General features: G+C 37.9%; 1 non-coding gene across 1 annotated transcript; it reads left to right on the top strand.

Moving 5' to 3' along the window:
* Positions 1-5953: 5953 nt before the first annotated feature.
* Positions 5954-6060, top strand: LOC128291256 (small nucleolar RNA R71). The gene has a single exon (XR_008281032.1). It is a non-coding gene; the product is annotated as a small nucleolar RNA R71 (small nucleolar RNA).
* The last annotated feature ends 259 nt before the right edge of the window (positions 6061-6319 follow it).

Raw genomic sequence — 6319 nt, 5'->3', positions numbered from 1 at the left:
CAGTCGGTCCTGAGTAGCAATGTTCCAAGATTTTAATTGCTTCTAACTTTGGAACGCATCTTCTAATGACTTGATCTGCACATATACAAAAAAGAAAAGGATCTTCCCAAAATTAGTTTTTAACATCAGTAAAGAATCGTTTCTTTTGCTGATGTGTCAGCCCTTTTGGTGTAACGTTAGCAGCTAAATAATTCACAATGTCTGCAAACCAAGGTACCTCAAAATTAGATATAACAAAGAGTTGTTTTTTAGGGAACGAGTCATTTATCTCATGTTCATCAAGCTCCTTAAGATGTGGGTTTTCTAATCTGGACAGATGATCTGCTACAAGATTTCTGCTCCCTTTTTATCTTGGATTTCTAAATCGAATTCCTGCAACAATAATATCCATATTATTAGTCGAGGTTTTGCATCTGATTTAGAAAGGAGATATCGAAGAGCTGAATGGTCAGTGTATACGACAACTTTAGATAATATTAAATATGGTCTAAATTTATCAAATGCAAAAACCATAGCCAATAATTCTTCCTCAGTCGTCGTATAGTTTTCTTGTGCGGCTGTCAATGTCTTGCTAGCATAATAGATCGGTTGAAAATGCTTGTCTCTTCACCATCCAAGAACCACACCTACTGTAAAATTACTCGCATCACACATTAGTTCAAAGGGTAAATTCCAATCAGGTGCAACTACAATTGGAGAATTAATTAATTTATTCTTAAGAGTATTAAATGCTTCTAAACATTCCTGATTGAAACCGAAAGGCACATCTTTTTCTAGTAAATTTATTAAAGGCTTAGCTATTTTAGAAAAATCCTTAATAAATCTTCTATAAAATCCAGCATGTCCTAAAAAGCTTTGAATAGCCTTAACTGAACTAGGGGGAGGTAGTTTCTCAATAGTTTCAATTTTCTCTTTATCAACCTCGATTCCTTTACTAGAAATTTTGTGGCCTAACACAATCCCTTCACGAACCATGAAGTGACATTTTTCCCAATTCAGTATAAGGTTCATTTCCTCACATCTCATTAGAACTCGTTTTAAATTTTTAAGGAAAAGATGGAAAGAGTTACCGAATACCGAGAAGTCATCCATAAATACCTCCATAATGTCTTCTATGAGTTCATCAAAAATGACCAACATGAATCGCTAAAAAGTAGCAGGAGCATTACATATCCAAAAGGCATTCATCGATAAGCAAACATACCATATGGACATGTAAATGTCATTTTCTCTTGGTCTTCAGGAGCTATTGGGATTTGGAAGTAACCAGAGAGTCCATCTAGGAAGTAATAATACATATGCCCAGATAATCTTTCTAACATCTGATCAATGAATGGTAAGGGAAAGTGATCTTTTGTCGTAGCATTGTTCAACTTCTTATAGTCAATGCAAACTCTCCAACCTATGACTGTCCTTGTTGGGATTAATTCATTCTTCTCATTAGCCACAACAGTCATGCCTCCTTTCTTAGGGACAACCTGCACAGGATTCACTTAAGAACTGTCAGAAATAGGATAAATAACTCCAGCATCTAGAAGTTTAATTACCTCAGCTTTTACAACTTCTTTCATGTTAGGATTCAGTCATCTTTGAGCTTGTTTATATTCATCTTCCATTAAAATTTTATGTGTACAAAAAGAAGGACTGATCTCTCTTATGCCAGAAGTCTTCCAGGCTATAGCTTTTTTATGCTCTTTCCATACTTGAAGTAACTCGTCCTTTTCGGTTGGCTGTAAATCTGAAGCAATAATTACTGGTAATGTGGAATTATTTCCAAGAAACGCATATTCTAGGTGATTTGGTAGTTACTTTAATTCCAATTTAGGAGGTTCTTCAACAGAGGGTTTTAATTTTAATTCATTGTTTACCTCAATACCCTCATAATTCTTCTGTCGCAGTGAAGAATCATTAGAATTTAAGTCAGCTTTTGTCTTACCTAACATAGAATCATCGTCATTTACCTCCTCTCCTTATGCAAGACACAATTCCAATGTGTCCTTTTGAATGATTTCCTGTAACGAATCTTGAGAAGCATTATCAATAGAATCAATAAAATAGAATGAGTCATCTTGTTCTCTAGAAAATCTCATGGCATCATAAATTTTGAAAATAATCTCTTCGTCACCTACCCTAAGTACAAGTTTACTGTCACCCATATCAATAACAACCCTAGCAGTGGCTAAAAATGGGCGACCTAAAATTAAAGGCACCTCAACATCCTCATCCATGTCAAGCACAACAAAATCTACAGTAAATATAAATTTATCTACTTTTACTAGTACATCTTCAATAATACCTCTATGATGTTTAATAGATCTATCAGCCAGTTGAATACTCATCCTAGTTGTAACACCCTAAACCCGGCCCAGACGTTATGGCTAGATCTGACGTGTCACATGGACTTATGACTTAGTATGCATTCGTTGGTTTAAGTGATTGGGGTGGTCTTTGTAAAAACAGCTGTTGAATGAAAAGTCGGTTTATCAATCTTTAGGCTATCCATTTGTTGTGCTTGTTGAGTCTTGGAAACGTTTATTAATTTTGAAAACCCGCGTAGCCTAACACTAGTAGTTTCGACATAGTATAAATATAATCAGAAAATAAAACCATAGCGGAAAAAGAAATTTAAATAGTGGCCTTATTACAACTTAAAACCCAAAATTAAATTAGAATATAAAATAATAAAATAAACTAACTTAGAAAAACCAACTTTGCGAGATGATGTGGCCACTCAATCCTCTCGGCTCCAAGCCCACTATGGTTGGGGATTTCTGTGAGATGAAAATAAAGGGTGAGTTCGGTAAACTCAGTGTGTAACATAACCCAACCATAGCCCAAAACAGATCAAACCTTAGAGTTAGACTTATCTGGGCCTTGGCCCAGTACAGATATTAGAATGAAACCCATAGGCCCATAGCAGATACAAAACAAATATATCATGAATGCAGAAATCTCAACCCAGAACCATCCATAACACCCCCGTACGAGCCTTACACCATGTGGGGAGACTACTCTATCCACCCAACCACTACACACCACAGAAATTGTAGCAAAGCTACCAGATATTGTGACGAAGTCACCATTCTGAATATTGTGGCTAGGCCACCGAGCAGATATATATATGTGGCGGTTAAGCCACAAATGAGGTCGCTAGATATTGTGACGAAGTCACCAGAACAGATATATGTGGCGAGGCCACCAGATTGTAGTGAGGCTGCCAGAATGCTTCCTCCATCAATATAAACCCATGTTCTATGCAACAGAAATAAAATGTCATGGCATACGTATACATAAACAGAACATCATGCTTTTCAGAAAAAAATAACCTTAGGGGTAAAATCGTAATTTTGCATGCATTAGGGTATTTCAGTAATTATTACCTATTGCTAAGGTTTCATACTCATTCTAACGCTTACCAAGTAATCGAAGTACTTACCTCGTCTTTTTTACCAAAGTGGGCCTGTTGGCCCATTGGCCCGCTTTTGGCCCATTAAGCCCAAAAATATCAAGTTGTACAAAATGCACACTCGCACTCTAATCATCCAAATGCACCATATTTATTAACAATCGTTCACGAGCACTCGTGACGTCATGAAGTTCAAAAATACCAACGCTTTAAGATTTCGACTTTTACCGATTCATCGAGGTGTCGTTTACACACGGTTGATGACGATTGATGACGATATCTCCCACGCGATAATCCTACAATCGATCACTAACACATTAGACTTATGAATTAACGATAACTAACATAAATCCACGCCAACTAACCCAATCATCACACAAGTTAGTCATTTACGCAGAGGGCAAAATAGTCATTTTACCTCCAGGGGTAAATCAGTAGTCCTACCTACAGGGGTATTTTAGTAATTCTACAACTTATCCACTTGGGCCTATGGTCCCATTGGAACCACATGGCCCATTTCAGCCCATCGCGGCCCGAAATAGCCGTCCTACTGCTAGAGTAATGAGAAATACACACCTGTTAGGAAACTGCAGTTAATCCGCGCTCCAAACACTCTTAGATGATGCCCAACCCAAACGAACACATCACAAAGCGAAAGGGATCAGCCAAGAAGGGTATGCCTACTCTCCTCATGGTTTGCTCTATTTAAAGCCAGCTCTCCATCTACTCTTATGTTAGCTTCGCGATGTGGGATCCCTCCATCACCAGATTTTAAAATCAACACCAACTCTTACCATCCCAACATAGCAAAATAATCAACCTTTGCGTGCCAAGGGATTCGAACCAAAGTCCTCTCACATGCCAACTCACGCCACCACCACTAGGCCATCAACTCATTTGTGTCATAAATCCAACACATTAAACTTTAAAGCGCACCTACTTGTTTCCAGATTTATTGAAAAGAAAAACCAAAATATATTGCAAGAGCCAAGACTTGAACCTTGGACCCCTTGCTTCCTCTATGGCGTCACTTCCTTGTCCCCTAAGTGGCGCCACCTTGCTACTACACCACACTCCTTTTTGTGTCATCTTTTACCCTTTTACTCGTAAAAGCCCAAACGCCAATTGCATCACCTGTTCATAAAATTAAAACTCCAAAGACAAACACAGATTTAACTTAATTTTGGGCCTTCCAAAGGCCCACTAACCAACTAAAATATATATATTAACCAGCCAGAACACACACAAATTTTAAAAATCACAGAAACATAGAAAACTCGAAAATTGGGGCGTTACATTAGTAGGTTTTGGGTCCCCAAGGCCAAGTTGCTTGAACATTTTGTACGACATCAAATTAATGCTAGCGCCTAAATCAGCTAGTGTCTTCTTAACGTTTAAACTACCAATTAAGTAGGGAATAGTAAAACTTCCTGGATCTTTTAGTTTGGTTGGTAGTTTATTTTGGAGTATGGCCGAGCACTTCTCATTGAGTTCTACTGTAGACAACTGTTTAAACTTCCTTTTATTTGTTAGAAATTTCTTCAAAAAATTTGCATATATAGGCATCAGTGAGATAGCTTCAACAAAAGGTAAGTTAATATGCAACTGTTTAAAAAGTTCAAGAAATTTACTGAATTGTGCATCCATACGGTCTTTCTTCAACTTTGTTGGATATGGGATTGGTGGTTTATATTCCCTCAGCACCGGTTTTTTACTAATTTCGGGTCTTACCTCCCCATCCTCTTTCCTGTCAGCTTCTTGTGGCAGCTTCTTTTTAGATTCAGTTAACACTTTCCTACTCCTTAGGGTAACTACTTTCACATGCTCTTTTGGGTTGGGTTCGGTGTTACTAGGCAAGCCCCCTTGTGGTCTCTCTGAAATCATCTTAGCCAGCTGTCCTATTTGATTCTCGAGCCCTTGAATCAATGCTTTTTGATTTTAAAGTGCAGTTTCAGTGTTCTGAAAACGGGTTTTCGCAACTGAAATAAACTTCGTCATCATCTCTTCAAGGTTCGGCTTTTTCTTTTGCTGGTAAGGTTGTTGTTGGAAGCCTGGAGGGGGTGCTGGTCTCTGATTTCCTTGGCCTCCCCATGAGAAGTTTGGATGGTTCCGGCAACTTGCATTGTACGTGTTACTGTAAAGATTATTTTGCGGGTGAGGATTATTACTCATATAATTTATTTATTCATTCTCCATGTTGGGGATGAAGGGAAAATATTCTGGATTGCCTATTCTATCTCCACTCGTGTCACACTACATCACCGGGTGTACCTGTGTAGAACTACATAGACCGTCAATCTTTTTATTCAAGAGTTCTACCTGTTTGATAACATGGTAACTGCATCTAGGTTGAAAACACCGGCTAATTTTGTTGGCTTTGTTCTCATAACTTGCCATTGATAATTATTCAGTGAAATCTCTTCAATGAACTCATAAGCCTCCTTAGGTGTTTTGTTATTTATGGTTCCACCGGCCGCTGCATCGATCATCTGTCTAGTTGAGGGGTTCAAACCATTGTGGAAAGTTTTAACCTATAGTCATAAAGGTAATCCATGGTGAGGGCACCTTCTCAATAAATCCTTGTATCTCTCCCATGCATCATATAGTATTTCTAAATCCATCTGTACAAAAGAAGAGATATCATTCCTCAATTTAGCCTTTTTAGCCGGCGGAAAATATTTAAGTAAAAGTTTTTTGATCATTTGTTCCCAAGTAGTGATTGACCCTCGTGGAAATGAGTTCAACCACTGTTTAGCCTTATTACTTAATGAAAAGGGAAACAACCAAAGGCGAATGACATCGTCAGAAATGCCATTTATTTTAAACGTATCGTAGAATTCCAAAAAGTTTCCTAAATGCGTATAGGGATCCTCATCCTGCAAACCATCAAATTGAACAAACTGTTGTATCATT

Source organism: Gossypium arboreum, chromosome 3 (genome assembly GCF_025698485.1).
Source record: "Gossypium arboreum isolate Shixiya-1 chromosome 3, ASM2569848v2, whole genome shotgun sequence".
NCBI classification, from domain to species: domain Eukaryota; kingdom Viridiplantae; phylum Streptophyta; class Magnoliopsida; order Malvales; family Malvaceae; genus Gossypium; species Gossypium arboreum.
This window is presented reverse-complemented; position numbering and strand designations above follow the sequence as displayed.